Raw genomic sequence first — 15,629 nt, 5'->3', positions numbered from 1 at the left:
ATGAATCTTTACATGGGTTCAAATTTCTGCCATTATGAATACCATGGGAAGATCCTGCTTTGGATGATTTTCTCTGCTTTGGTGATACAACATTTGCTAACTGGACCCATGAGATTTCTTTCATAATTCCTTTGTTCCAAAACTTTGCTGGGTGTGCTGGTTCACGCCTGTAATCCTAGCACTTCAGAAGGCTGAGGTAGGTAGATTGCTTGAGCCCAGGAGTTCCAGACCAGCCTGGGCAACATGGCAAAATCTTGTCTCTACAAAAAATAAAAAATTAGTTGGGCATGGTGGCATGCGCCTGTAGTCCCAGCTACTCAGGAGGTGGAAGGACCATCTGAACCCAGGGAGGTCAAGGCTGCAGTGAGCCATAATCATGCCACTGCACTCCAGCCTGGGGGACAGAGTGAGACCCCCTCATCTAAAAAAAAAAAAAAAAAAAAAAAAAAGAAACTTATTTTGCTAGGTCTTGTTGCTGTTTATTGTTGTTTTGGGGTTTCCTATTAATGCTCCTTTTGGAGCTATTGGTTTAGATGGCTTTAGCCAGTAGGCAGGCATATATTTCCTATATACATTATCGTCTTCTCAGAAAACTCCTAATGCTTTACATTTTGAATGTATTATACCACCAAATGGAAAACAAATATCAGTTTTATCACACTGAAATGTGTAGGTTCATACAGAGTTGAGTCTACCTATTTCACTTAAGATACCATGGCTAGTATTTTGTACATTGTGGTATTTTATTAAGATCTACCAATATCGGCTGGGCACAGTGGCTCACACTTGTAATCCCAGTACTTTGGGAAGCCAAGGTGGGTGGATTGCTTGAGGTCAGGAGGTCGAGACCAGCCTGGTCAACACGGCAAAACCCCATTTCTACTAAAAGTACCAAAATTAGCCGGGCGTGGTGGCATGCGCCTGTAATCCCAGTTACTCAGGAGGCTGAGGCAGGAGAATCACTTGAACCTGGGAGGTAGAGGTTGCAGTGAGCAGAGATAGTGCCACTGCACGCCAGCCTGGGCGACAGAGCAAGACTCTGTCTTAAAAAAAAAAAATCTACAAATATAAAATTGTTTAAGGCTTTTGGGCATGTGACATTGATGAATCCTAATAACTTAGATAACTCAGGCTCTAAGGAAACTTGGGAATACCTTGTCCAAACTTCTCCTTTTATAGAATTAGAAAATAGAACTTGAGAATTAGTCCAACCTTCTTTTATAGAAGAAGAAAATGAGTGCCAAAGAAATTCAGTGATTTGTTAAAGGTCGTAAAGCAAATTGATTACCAAAGAAGATGTTCAACACATTTCAAAGGTATAACGATGACTATATTATGGTCCTCAACTTTCTGAAATCAGAGAACTGACCAATAGAGTTTGCCAGAATTAATAGCATCAGACAACATGAAAGAGCATTTGTGTAGCAACATCATTATCTGTTTGGAATACCTAGATCTTACTGACATCATTAACACTGAATCCAGGAAAGCATCTGTCGAGAAGAAGCTGACTAAGAGAATAAAGGTTTTCAGAAAGATGTACAAAGTAATTTTTAAGAAAAATTGCAAGGGGGAATTTTTAATGCTAAGGTGCCATCAACTGTAAAGCAACTTGTAGAGTTTATTTTCTTTTTTTAAAACTAAATATGTGAAAAAGAGATGTCATTTGTCAGTTTACTGTATTTACTTTATTATTTCTGAATATGAAATGTAACCCCGTTCTGTGAATAGGAGCTGTTCTTTGTTTTACATTGTATCAGTTTATCAATAGTTTCAAGTTTTCTGCAGTGTGGACTTTCAAATTTTTTACCTCTACATTTCAATTGATGTTGGAAGAACTGTTATTGGATCAAGAAGACAATGCTTGAAAAGAAAATTATGGCCGGGCGCGGTGGCTCACGCTTGTAATCCCAGCACTTTGGGAGGCCGAGGCAGGCGGATCACGAGGTCAGGAGATCGAGACCACAGTGAAACCCCGTCTCTACTAAAAATACAAAAAAATTAGCCGGGCGTGGTGGCGGGCGCCTGTAGTCCCAGCTACTCGGAGAGGCTGAGGCAGGAGAATGGCGGGAACCCGGGAGGCGGAGCTTGCAGTGAGCCGAGATCGGGCCACTGCACTCCAGCCTGGGTGACAGCAAGACTCCGTCTCAAAAAAAAAAAAAAAAAAGAAAAGAAAAGAAAATTATGTATCTGTGTTACAGGCAAAAGAATAGTCATAAAGCATATGTAATCATATAAGAGATTCAACATAGAAGTTTTAGTGACAAGTGAGAGTGTTTGAACTTTTGAAAAGGCATTTAAATGAGAAATCACAAATAAAATAACTATTACAAAAAAAGTCCAAAATATTTCAAAAAAATTTTTTGAAAAGCATGTGGATTAACCAAATTATTAAATATATTCTAATGTTTTATCATCTTTCAAGAGTAGCTGTGTTACTCGACCCATGAGCTTTTATACTCTGAAGAAACAAAAATTCCAGGCCTGGCGCGGTGGCTCACGCCTGTAATCCCAGCATTTTGGGAGGCTGAGGCGGGCGCATCACGAGGTCAGGAGATCGAGACCATCCTGGCTAACACGGTGAAACCCCGTCTCTACTAAAAGCACGAAAAATTAGCCGAGCGTGGTGGCGGGTGCCTGTAGTCCCAGCTACTTGGGAGGCTGGGGCAGGAGAATGGCGTGAATCCGGGAGGCAGAGTGTGCAGTGAGCCCAGATTGCGCCACTGCACTCCAGCCTGGGCGACAGAGTGAGACTCCGTCTCAAAAAAAAAAAAATTCCAATTTAATGATGTAGAACTTCAAAGACTTAGTGGACAAGCATTTGGTTTTCTGTTTTGTTCTGTTTTGAGACAGTCTTGCTTTGTCATCCAGGCTGGAATGCAGTGGCATGATCAGGGCTCACTGCAACCTCCACCTTCTGGGCTCAAGTGAATCTCCCACCTCAGCCTCTAGAGTAGCTGTGACCACAGGCATGCACAACCACGCCCAGCTAATTTTTAAAAATTATTTGTAGAGATGAGATCCTGCTACATTGCTCAGGCTGGTCTTGAACTCCTGGCCCCAAGTGATCCTCCCGCCTTGGCCTCCCAAAATGTTGGGATTACAGGCATGAGCCACCATGCCATGCCCAAGGATTTGTTAAATGCCAGTAATTTGTATAGACTAAGTAAAAGGGAAGTTTGACATCTATCTTTTAATTACTTACAGAGCCAAGTTAGCATTGACCTTGATTTGTGAGGCACTACAGTGAAATAAATGAAAACCAAATTATTGGATTCTCTTGAGTTTAAATTCTTCCGCGTACCTGTGGAGTGACTTTGAATAAGGTATTTTATATCTGTATGCTTTATTTTCCCTGTCGCTAGCTCAGGACTTTGCATAGAGTCCTTGCTCAATAAATAGTAGTTCCTATCATTGTTCAAAAAATTCATGTAAGTTACTCTGATTTTTTTCCTAAACTGGTACTTAAGATGTCTGTATTGTCTTTTTGCAGTAATAACTGCTGAATTATCTGCAACACGTATATATATACACTTATATACTTTTTTTTTCTTTTTGGGGAAAGAGTTTTGCTCTTCTCGCCCAGGCTGGAGTGCAATGGCGTAATCTTGGCTCACTGCAACCTCCACCTCCTGGGCTCAAACGATTCTCCTGCCTCTGCCTCCCAAGTAGGTGGGACTGCAGGCACCCACCACCATGCCTGGCTAAATTTTTTTGTATTTTTAGTAGAGACGGGGTTTCTCCATGTTGGCCAGGCTGGTCTCGAACTCCTGACCTCGGGTAATCTGCCCACCCAGGCATGAGCCACCATGTTCAGCCTGCATTTTATATATATATATATATATATATATATACACATATAATTATATATTATACATAAATATATTGTTATATATAATATATAATATAAATTTTGTATATAAATTATATATAATTTATATATTAAATTTTGTACGTAAATTAAATTTATATTTATATAAAATTTATATATAAATATATATAATTATATATGTATATAAAATTTATATATACATATATAATTATATATTTATATAAAATTTATATATAAATTATATATAATTTATAACTTGTATATAAATTTATATAAAAATTGTATATAAATTATATATAAATTATATAAAAATTATATATAAATTATATATATAAATTTGTATATTATATAAATATATAATATATAAATATATAATATATAAATTTATAGATAAATATATATTATACATAAATTTATATATAAATTATTACATTTATATATAGTTATGTATAATATATTTATAAAATATATTCATATATCATATATGTTTATATAATATATATTATATCTCATGTATCATATATGTTTATATAATATATATTATATATCATGTATAATATAATATAGATTTATATACCATATATTTATATATAAATATATTTATATACTATATATCTATATATAATACATATTCATATACTATATATCTATATATAATACATATTCATATACTCTATATCTATATATAATACATATTCATATACTCTATATCTATATATAATACATATTCATATACTCTATATCTATATATAATACATATTCATATACTCTATATCTATATATAATATATATTTATATACTATATATTTATATATAATATATATTATATACGATATTTATTATATGTCATATATATTTATATACTATATATTTCTATACTATATATTTATACATAATATATATTTATATACTATATATTTTTGCAATATATATTTATATACTATATATTTGTATAATATATATTTGTATACTATATACTTATACATAATATATTATATACTACATTCATATGTAATATATATTTATATACTATATATTTATATACTATATATTTATATGTACTATATATTTATATACTATATATTTATATGTACTATATATTTATATGCTATATATTTATATATACTATATATTTATATGCTATATATTTACATACTATATATTTATATATACTATATATTTACATACTATATATTTATATATACTATTTATTTACATACTATATATTTATATATACTATATATTTATATACTATATATTTATATATACTATTTATATACTATATATTTATATATACTATTTATATACTATATATTTATATATACTATATATACTATATATTATATATACTATATATACTATATATTTATATATACTATATATACTATATATTTATATATACTATATATACTATATATTTATATATACTATATATATATACTATATATTATATATATTTATATACTATATATTTATATATACTATATATTTATATACTATATATTTATATATACTATATATTTATATACTATATATTTATATATAGTATATACTATATATTGACATATAATATATATGTATATACTATATATTTATATATAATATATATTATATACGGTTTATTTATATAGAATATATATTTATATATGATATATTTATATATAATATATATTTATATACTACATATTTCTATATACTATATATTTCTATACTATATATATGATCTATATATACTATATATAGATTATATATAATATGTATTTATATTCTATATATATTTATATATACTATATATTTATATACTATATAGATTTATATATATTTGTATACTATATATTTATATATAAATATATTTGTATACTATATATTTATATATAAATATATTTGTATACTATATATTTATATATAAATATATTTGTATACTATATATTTATATATAAATATATTTGTATACTATATATTTATATATAAATATATTTGTATACTATATATTTATATATAATACATATTTGTATACTATATATTTATATATAATATATGTGTACACTATATATTCTATCTAATATATGTATATACTATATATTTATATATAATATATGTATATATTATATATTTATATATTACATTATATATTATATATGTATATACTATATATATAATATATATATTTTTTGAGACAGGGTCTTGCTCTGTCACCCAGATTCAGGTGCAGCGGCACAATCATGGCTCACTGCAGACTCAACTTCAGGGGCTAAAGCAATCTTCCCACCTCAGCCTCTCAAATAGTTGGGACTACAGGCATGTGCCACCATGCCCAGCTAATTTTTATATTTTTTAATGAGGCAGGGTCTCCCTATGTTGCCCAGGCTGGTCTCGAGCTCCTGACCTCAAGCGAGGATCAATTGAGGTCAGGAGTTCAAGACCAGCCTGATCAATGTGGCGAAACCCCCTTCTTTACTAAAAATACAAAAAAAAAAAGAAAAAAAGATTAGCCGAGTGCGGTGGTGCATGCCTGTAATCGCAGCTACTCTGGAGGTTAAGTCAGGAGAATTGCTTGAACCCAGGAGGCAGAGGCTGCAGTGAACCAAGATAGCGCCACTGCACTTCAGCCTAGGCAACAGAGTGAGACTCCATCTTCCAAGAAAAAAAAAACCTAAACTTTGAGTACTTCATTTGGTTTTAGACACTTTCATTTTCTCTAACTCAGATGCATGTTATGCCTTTTCAGCCATAAAAATTGTAACAGAAATTTTCCATATGTTAGAGGCTTGTGAACCAGAGCAACTCCATCTTGAATAGGAGCTGGATAAAATGAGGCTGAGACCTACTGGGCTGCATTCCCAGACGGTTAGCATTCTAACTTATAGGATGAGATAGGAGGTCAGCACAAGATGCAGGTCATAAAGACCTTGCTAACAAAACAGTTTGCAGTAAAGCTGGCCAAAACCAACCAAAACCAAGATGATAATGAGAGTGACTTCCAGTCGTCCTCATTGCTATACTCCCACCAGCGCCATGACAGTTTACAAATGCCATGGCAATGTCAGGAAGTTATCCTATGTGGTCTAAAAAGGGGAGGCACCAATAATCTGCCCCTTGTTTAGCGTATCATCAATATATAACCATAAAAATGGGCAACCTTGCTGGGCATGGTGGCTCATGCCTGTAATCCCAGCACTTTGGGAGGCCAAGGCAGGCAGATCACGAGGTCAGGAGTTTGAGACCAGCCTGGCCAACGTGGTGAAACCCTGTCTCTACTAAAAATACAAAAATTAGCCGGACGTGGTGGTGTGCACCTGTAGTCCCAGCTGCTCGGGAGGCTGAGGCAGGAGAATCGCTTGAATGCAGGAGGCGGAGGTTGCAGTGAGCTGAGATGGCACCACCGCACTCCAGCCTGGGTGACAGAGCAAGACTCCATCTCAAAAAAAAAAATAAATTAAAAATGGGCAAGCAGCAGCCCTCAAGGCTGCTCTGTCGATGGAGTAGCAATTCTTCTCTTCCTTTACTTTCTTAATAAACTTGCTTTCACTTTACTCTGCAGACTCGCACTGAATTCTTCTTGCTGGAGATCCAAGAACCGTCTCTTTCTTGTAACACATAGAAACAGCTTTCCATTGCCACCTAGCTATAAATAACTCCTTTCTGGTTATTCTATTAAAAATTATTTCTTACAGATTTTTTCTATTTGTTTCCTGAAAACTAGAAGAAAACATCACGTGTTAAGGCAAAAATAGATCAGCATTAAAATATGATTTTGAGGGTTTATGAAAAAGTCACTCCTTTAAAAATCAAAAATGATGCTAAAGATATTTAATTCCTGCATCCTCTCAAACCGACTTTCTTTTTTTTCTTTTTGAGACAGGGTCTCTGTTGCCCAGGCTGGAGTGCAGTGGTGTGATCGTGGTTCATGGCAGCCTGGACCACCCGAGTTCAAGCGATATACCCACCTCAGCCCCTTGAGCAGCTGGGACCACAGGCTTGCACCACCACAGCTGGCTATTATATTTTATTTTATTTTATTTATTTATTTATTTTTTGAGACAGAGTTTTACTCTTGTCGCCCAAGCTGGAGTGCAATGGTGCAATCTTGGCTCACTGCAAACTCCGCCTCCTGGGTTCAAGCGATTCTCCTGACTCAGCCTCTTGAGTAGCTGGGATTACAGGTGCCTGCACCACGCCCGGCTAATTTTTGTGTTTTTTACTAAAGACAGGTTTTCACCACGTTGGCCAGGCTGGTCTGGAATTCCTGACCTCAGGTGATCCGTCCGCCTTAGCCTCCCAAAAGGCTGGGATTACAGGCGTGAGCCACCATGTCCGGCCAACTATTTTATTTTTTGTAGATACAGGGTCTCCCCATGTTGCCCAGGCTGGTGTCTCAAACTCCTAGGCTAAATGATCCTTCCACCTTGGCCTTCCAAAATGGTGGGATTACAGGCGTGGACCACCACACCCAGCCTTGCCTATTTATGTGTTAACTAATCAATTAATTCTATTGTCATTTGGGAAAAGATCTCATAAATTTAAAATCCTACTTACATCATTCTGAGTGCAGCTTTATTCTTAAAATGTCTATCCAGTAGGCTGGGCGCGGTGGCTCACACCTGTATTCCCAGCACTTTGGGAGGCCAAGGCTGGCAGATCAACTGAGCTCAGGAGTAGGAGATCAGCCTGGCCAGCTTGGCGAAACCCCTTCTCTACTAAAAATACAAAATTAGCTAGGCAAGGTGATGCATGCCTGTAATCTCAGCTACTCAGGAGGCAGAGGCAGGAGAATCACTTGAACGCGAGTGGTGGAAGTGGCTGTGAGCCAAGATCGCACCACTGCACTCAAGCCTGGGCAACAGAGAGACTCCCTCTCAAAAAAAAAAAAAAAAAAGGGCGGGGCACGGTAGCTCATGCTTGTAATTCCAGCACTTTGGGAGGCCAAGGTGGGCGGATCACGAGGTCAGGAGTTTGAGACCAGCCTGGCCAACATAGTGAAGCTCTGTCTCTACTAACGAAATACAAAAATTAGCAGGTGTGGTGGCACTCACCTGTAGTCCCAGCTATTCGGGAGGCTGAGGCAGGAGAATCACCTGAATCCAGGAGGTGGAGGTTGCAGTGAGCCGAGATGGTGCCATTGCACTCTAGCCTGGGTGACAGAGCAAGACTCTGTCTCAAAAAAAAAAAAAAAAAGTAAAAAATTGTATTGTTCCTGGGTGTGTCGGTGAGGGTGTTGCCAAAGGAGATTAATATTTCAGTCACTGGACTGGGAAAGGCAGACCTATCCTTAATCTGGGTGGGGACCATTTAATCAGCTGCCAGCACGGCCACAATAAAAGCTCGGGAGGCTGAGGCAGGAGAATTGCTTGAACCCAGGAGGCGGAGGTTGCAGTGAGCCAAGATCACACCAGTGCACTCCAGCCTGGGCGACAGAACAAGACTCCATCTTGAAAAAAATAATTCAAGATTTTACCATAAGACCCAGTCACGTCAAAAGGTGATATGATCTGCAGAGACAGCATCTGTGGAGCAGGCTTTAGGGAGGGTTTTAGTATCTTTGTGGGGGAGGGAGGGTCTATCTGATATAAATAATTCATAAATTGGTTTTTAAATAAATCAATGAAATAATATTATCAATATTCACTGGCTTTATGTGCCAGCCAGGTAAATGATTTACATGGATTATATCAGTTAATCCTCACAACAACTCTTTGATGTAGGTAGTATTATTAGCCCCTTTTTACTGATGAGCAAACTGAGGTTTAGAGAGGTTAGGATTCAAACCCAAGGAATGAAAGAAAAGCTAAAGTTGTTCATCTGTGGTCTAAGACAGGAGTATAATGGAAGAATGAGCAGATGGAAGAGAAAGAGAAAACATAACATCTAGATATTAGAATAGGCCAGAGTCCTCAAACTTCTGTTATCCATAGAGAGACCGTTTTCTAGTGATGACTTTAGCTGCTGAGAAAAATCATGCCAGACTGAACACATTTGTCTTTAAATAGCTTACATTCTATGCTGGGAGAACAAAGTATTAAAATTTTTTTTTTTTTTTTTTTTTTTGAGACGGAGTCTTGCCCTGTCACCCAGGCTGGAGTGCAGTGGTGCAATCTCGGCTCACTGCAAGCTCCGCCTCCTGGGTTCACGCCATTCTCCTGCCTCAGCCTCTCCGAGTAGCTGGGACTACAGGCGCCCGCCACCACGCCCGGCTAATTTTTTTGTATTTTTAGTAGAGACGGGGTTTCACCGTGGTCTCGATCTCCTGACCTCGTGATCCGCCCGCCTCGGCCTCCCAAAGTGCTGGGATTACAAGCGTGAGCCACCGCGCCCGGCCCAAAGTATTAAAATTTGATGAGCAGGACACAATTTGCCCAAAAGCTCAGGACCACCACAGATGATGTCTCACATGTCAGTAGGTGATTTTATTTATTTATTTATTTATTTATTTATTTAGACAGGGTCTCACTCTGTTGCCCAGGCTGGAGTGCAGTGTCGCTATCTCGGCTCACTGCAATCTCTGCCTCCTGGGTTCAAGTGATTGTCCCACTTCAACCTCCCGAGTAGCTGGCAGTACAGGCGCCTGCCACGACACCAGGCTAATTTTGTATTTTTAGTAGAGACAGAGTTTCACCATGTTGGCTAGGCTGGTCTCAAACTCCTGGCCTCAAGTGATCCACCCGCCTCTGCCTCCCAAATTGCTGGGATTACAGGCGTGAGCCACTGTGCCCAGCCTTATTTTATTTTTGAGACAGGGGTCACCCAGGCTGGAGCGTAGTGGCAGGATCATAGCTCACTGCAGCCTTCATCTGTCAGGCTCAAGCAATCCTTCCCCCTCAGCTTCCTGAGTAGCTAGGACAACAGGTGCACGCGGCCACTACGCCCTGCTAATTGTTTTTTATTTTTTGTACAGACGGGATCTCACTTTGTTCCCCAGGCTGGTCTCGAACTCCTGGACTCAAGAGATCCTCCCCGGCCGGGCGCGGTGGCTCACGCCTGTAATCCCAGCACTTTGGAAGGCCGAGGCGGGCGGATCACGAGGTCAGGAGATCGAGACCATCCTGGCTAACATGGTGAAACCCCGTCTCTACTAAAAATACAAAAAATTAGCCGGGTGAGGTGGCAGGCGCCTGTAGTCCCAGCTACGCGGGAGGCTGAGGCAGGAGAATGGCGTGAACCCCGGGGGGCGGAGCCTGCAGTGAGCCGAGATCGTGCCACTGCACTCCAGCCTGGGTGAAAGAGCGAGACTCCATCTCAAAAAAAAAAAGAGATCCTCCCTCTTCAGCTTTCCAAAGTGTTGGGATTACAGGCATGAGCCACCACACCCAGCAGTAATTTTCAAATAAATTGTGCATATAGTAAATTTTATCTGAGCAGTGAAGTAAAGGTTAGTTGGGTCCATCTCCAGATCAACTTGACCCCTTCAAGGCTACTTCTCATTCCTACAAAGGACAGCAGGATTCATGTAAAAGAGTATCCCTACATTTGCTATGCAATTGATGATTTAGATTTGGAGTGCTTTGCTTTGCCTGACTGTCTTCTCTTTCTTTGTAGGTTTCTGTAGGTTTCCTACCAAAATGTATGACCGAGTCAATCATGAGAAAACAGTGGACAGTGGCCGGGCGTGGTGGCTCACTCCTGTAATCCCAGCACTTTGGGAGGCTGAGGGGGGCGGATCACCTGAGGTCAGGAGTTCGAGACCAGCCTGACCAACATGGAGAAACCCCGTCTCTACTAAAAATACAAAAAAACATTAGCCAGGCCTGATGGCGCATGCCTGTAATCCCAGCTACTCGGGAGGCTGAGGCGGGAGAATTGCTTGAACCTGGGAGGCGGAGGTTGTGGTGAGCTGAGATCGCACCATTGCATGCCAGCCTGGGCAACAAGAGCAAAACTCCGTCTCAAAAAAAAGAAGACAGTGGACAGTGGACATACACACCTGATATTTAGGGATGACGGTGTAGCCAGTGTGTGTGTAGCTTTCCATCAGATTACTCATATAAAGACTCAGGAGGCTGGGCGTGGTGGCTCACGGCAGTAATCCCAGCACTTTGGGAGGCCTAGGTGGGCAGATCACTTGAGGTCAGGAGTTTGAGACCAGCCTGGCCAACATGGTGAAACCCTGTCTCTACTAAAAATACAAAAAAAAAAAAAAAAAAAAAGCCATTATCCAGGCCTGGTGGTGCACGCCTGTAGTCCCACCTACTCGGGAGGCTGAGGCACGAGAATCGCTTGAACCTGGGAGGCGGAGGTTGCAGTGAGCCGAGATTGCACCAGTGCACTCCAGCCTGGGCAGAAAAAAAAAAAAGACTCAGAATAACAACAATAAAACCATATGGTAGGTACATGCAGAGAGAGTGAAATAAAATATGGTAAAACATTAAAACTTGGGGAATCTGAGTGAGGGGCACATGAGAATTCTTGTAACTTTTCGGTCATTTGAAATTATTTCAAAATTAATATGGAACACATTCATATTCATAATAAACATAAAACATACATCTACACAAAAACTTGTACACAAATGTTCATAGCTGCATATTCATAATAGCCCAAAAGTGAAAACAATGAAAATATACATCAACTGAAATACATAAACAAAATTTTGTATCTAAATGATGAAATATTTAACAATAAAAAATAAAAAAATAGATATATGCCAGGCTCAGTGGTTCATGCCTGTAATCCCAGCACTTTGGGAGGCCAAGGCTGATGGATCACTTGAGGTCAGGAGTGCAAGACCAGTCTGACCAACATGATGAAACCCTGTCTCTACTAAAAATACAAAAATTAGCTGGGTTTGGCCGGGCGCGGTGGCTCACGCTTGTAATCCCAGCACTTTGGGAGGCCGAGGCGGGCGGATCACAAGGTCAGGAGATTGAGACCACGGTGAAACCCCGTCTCTACTAAAAATACAAAAAAATTAGCCGGGCGTGGTGGCGGGTGCCTGTAGTCCCAGCTACTCGGAGAGGCTGAGGCAGGAGAATGGCGTGAACCCGGGAGGCGGAGCTTGCAGTGAGCCGAGATTGCACCACTGCACTCCAGCCTGGGTGACAGGGCAAGACTCCGTCTCAAAAAAAAAAAAAAAAAAAAAAATTAGCTGGGTATGGTGGTGCACACCTGTAATCACAGCTATTTGGGAGGCTGAGACAGGAGAATCACTTGAACTGGGAGGCAGAGGTTGCAGTGAGCCAACATAGTGCCACTGCACTCCAGCCTGGGCGACAGAGTGAGACTCCATCTCAAATAAAAATAAAAAGTAAATACACATACATACTACAACATAGATCAACCTTTGCTTAACAGGTTGCTATGAAAAAACTATACAGATGAACCTTAAAAACATGCTAAGTGAAAGCAGCCAGTCACAAAATATCGCATATTGGCTAGGCACAGTGGCTAATGCCTGTAATCCCAGCACTTTGGGAGGAGGCTGAGGGGGGCAGAACACTTGAGCCCAGGAGTTCGAGACCAGCCTGGGGAACATGGTGAAACCTGTCTTTGCAAAAAAAAAAAAAAAAAAAAAATCCCTCCAAAATTAGCCAGGCTTGGTGGCACATGCCTGTAGTCCCAGCTATTCCGGAGGCTGAGGTGGGAGGATTACTTAAGCTCGGGAGGCAGAGGCTATGTTGGGCCTAGATTGCACCACTGCACTCCAGCCTGGGCACCAGAGCGAGACTGTCAGAAAAAAAAAATCACATATTGTGTGATTTTATTTATGTGAAATGTCCAGAATAAGAAAACTCATAGAGAAAAAACTACATTTGTTGTTGCCAGCGGGTGAGCAGATGGGGAATAGATGAATAACTGCTGATGTTTCAGGGTTTCTTTCTGGGGTGATGAAATGTTCTAAAAGTGATAGCGGTGATGGTTGCACAACTTTGTGACTATACTAAAACCCCCTGAAGTGTACATTTTATTCTTTTATTATTTTGTAATGGTACTAAGTTCTACTAAAGATAGTAGAAAAGCTAGTATCATCAAGTTCCTTAAATGATAGTAAGAAAATCTTCCGGGCTGGGCGTGGTGGTTGGTGCCTGTAATCCCAGCTACTTGGGAGGCTGAGGCAAGAGAATTGCTTGAACCTGGGAGGCGGAGGTTGCAGAAAGCTGAGATCATGCCACTGCACTCCAGCCTGTGTGATAGAGCAAGACTCTGTCGAAAGAAAGAAAGAAAGAAAGAAGGAAAAAGAAGGAAGGAAGGAAGGAAGGAAGGAAGGAAGGAAAGAAAAACTTCCGATGCCAGAAGCCCCCTCCATCAACAATCTGTCGAGCAACGTTCTTCACTCAGAGGCTCCCATCTGACACTAGGTAGGGAAGGCATTGGTGCCCTTTGCCCATAACTAGCCCGTGACAGAATGCTGCCTTGGACAGAGCCCTCACTCACTCCAAAGAGGCCAGGAATGCTAGGTGAGGAGGAATTTACATGCCTGGGCCAGCTCTGGACCAGCCCCAGTCTTATGGTACAGAGAAGGACAGTGGCAGCTAAAGAGCTTGGAAGAGTCCAAAGCCAGCCTTGTTTAACACCAGTAACAATTTCACCTCTACACTGAGGGCTAACATGCATCCAATTCCAGTTCCTCTTTCTCCACCTAAGTAACTCCAGAGGTGGCACTAAGCCTGGCCCACTCAAACAATCTAGGACAGAGCAATAGTCAGACATCTCAATGAGCTCAGCTTCCCAGTAATAGGAGTTACTGAGAACAGCACTGGGGAAGCCTCTGTCCACATCAAAAAGGAGCACCTAAGAGGGGTTACTGCCATAACTCCATCCTTCTTGCTGTGCTTTGAGAAACAGAAGCCAAATCCTACCTCCCTTCAAAGAGCTCTAGTTGCTATGAGCACCAATCCCACCCCCAACTTGAGTCCCGAGACTTAGGAGGGTATGGGGCCAGGAGGAGGCTCCAGGGTGTCTCAAGAGCAGCCACACTTCTCTGTCAAGGATGTGTTCACATAGTGAACGCTCATCTTATGTTCGTCATCCTGGACTGTTAGGGAGAAGAGAATGACCTTGGTGGGACTACAGGTCTGAAAGAGCCAGGAACAGGTCAATAGGCACTCCCCTCTTACAGTGCAAACTTTGAGTGCAAAGTTGGATTGATGAAGCTCACTGTTGAGGGTCAGGCAGGTCCCCTGACAGTAAGGGAAGCTGGAAGTCTTGATGTAACAATACACTCACCGCAGGCAGCTCTGTGAAGGTTCACCTTGCAATCCTGCAGATGACAGAGCTGCTCTGTTGGAAATATATCCAGGCCATGGTCTCTCTCCCCATGATTCTGGCATGGGATCCCCAGAGTCAGCGGCTCCACACTCGGGATAAAGCACTTCTGGACGTAAGGCAGGTGAAACAGAGGTGGCTGTGTTGGGGACAAGGTCATGAACAGCAACACTATGTCTCACTTGCCTTTGATACTAAAACACTGGTTCAGGCTGATGTCAGACACATTAGTAGCTGTAATCTTTTCCTCTGCCAAGAGGGTGGGCACCACCTCCATCCAATATATTAGTAAACAGTAGATCTCCAGTAATGATCCTCTTTTCTGACTGGTAGGATGAAAAGATAATGGGGAAAGAGCCCAAGAGGAATCTTTTGCAGTTGTTGGTGGTTGGGGGGTGGGGGTTGATGGTTCTCGAACTCTAGAACAAGCTTAGTGGCATGGGGATAGTGGACACCCAAACCCATAGCTGTATCAGGGAAACCTCCAAGAAGGGAACTGCCTCAAAATAGACAAGCCAGTAGCTGTGTAGGAACTAGGAGCTTGGATGTGAGGGTAAAACCATGTTGCCAGGCAGAAAAGATCTCATTTATGTGGAAAGGC

The sequence above is a fragment of the Nomascus leucogenys genome, chromosome 3, assembly GCF_006542625.1.
Source record: "Nomascus leucogenys isolate Asia chromosome 3, Asia_NLE_v1, whole genome shotgun sequence".
NCBI classification, from domain to species: Eukaryota; Metazoa; Chordata; class Mammalia; order Primates; family Hylobatidae; genus Nomascus; species Nomascus leucogenys.
The sequence above is the reverse complement of the archived record's forward strand: the minus strand, read 5'-3'. Positions refer to the sequence as shown.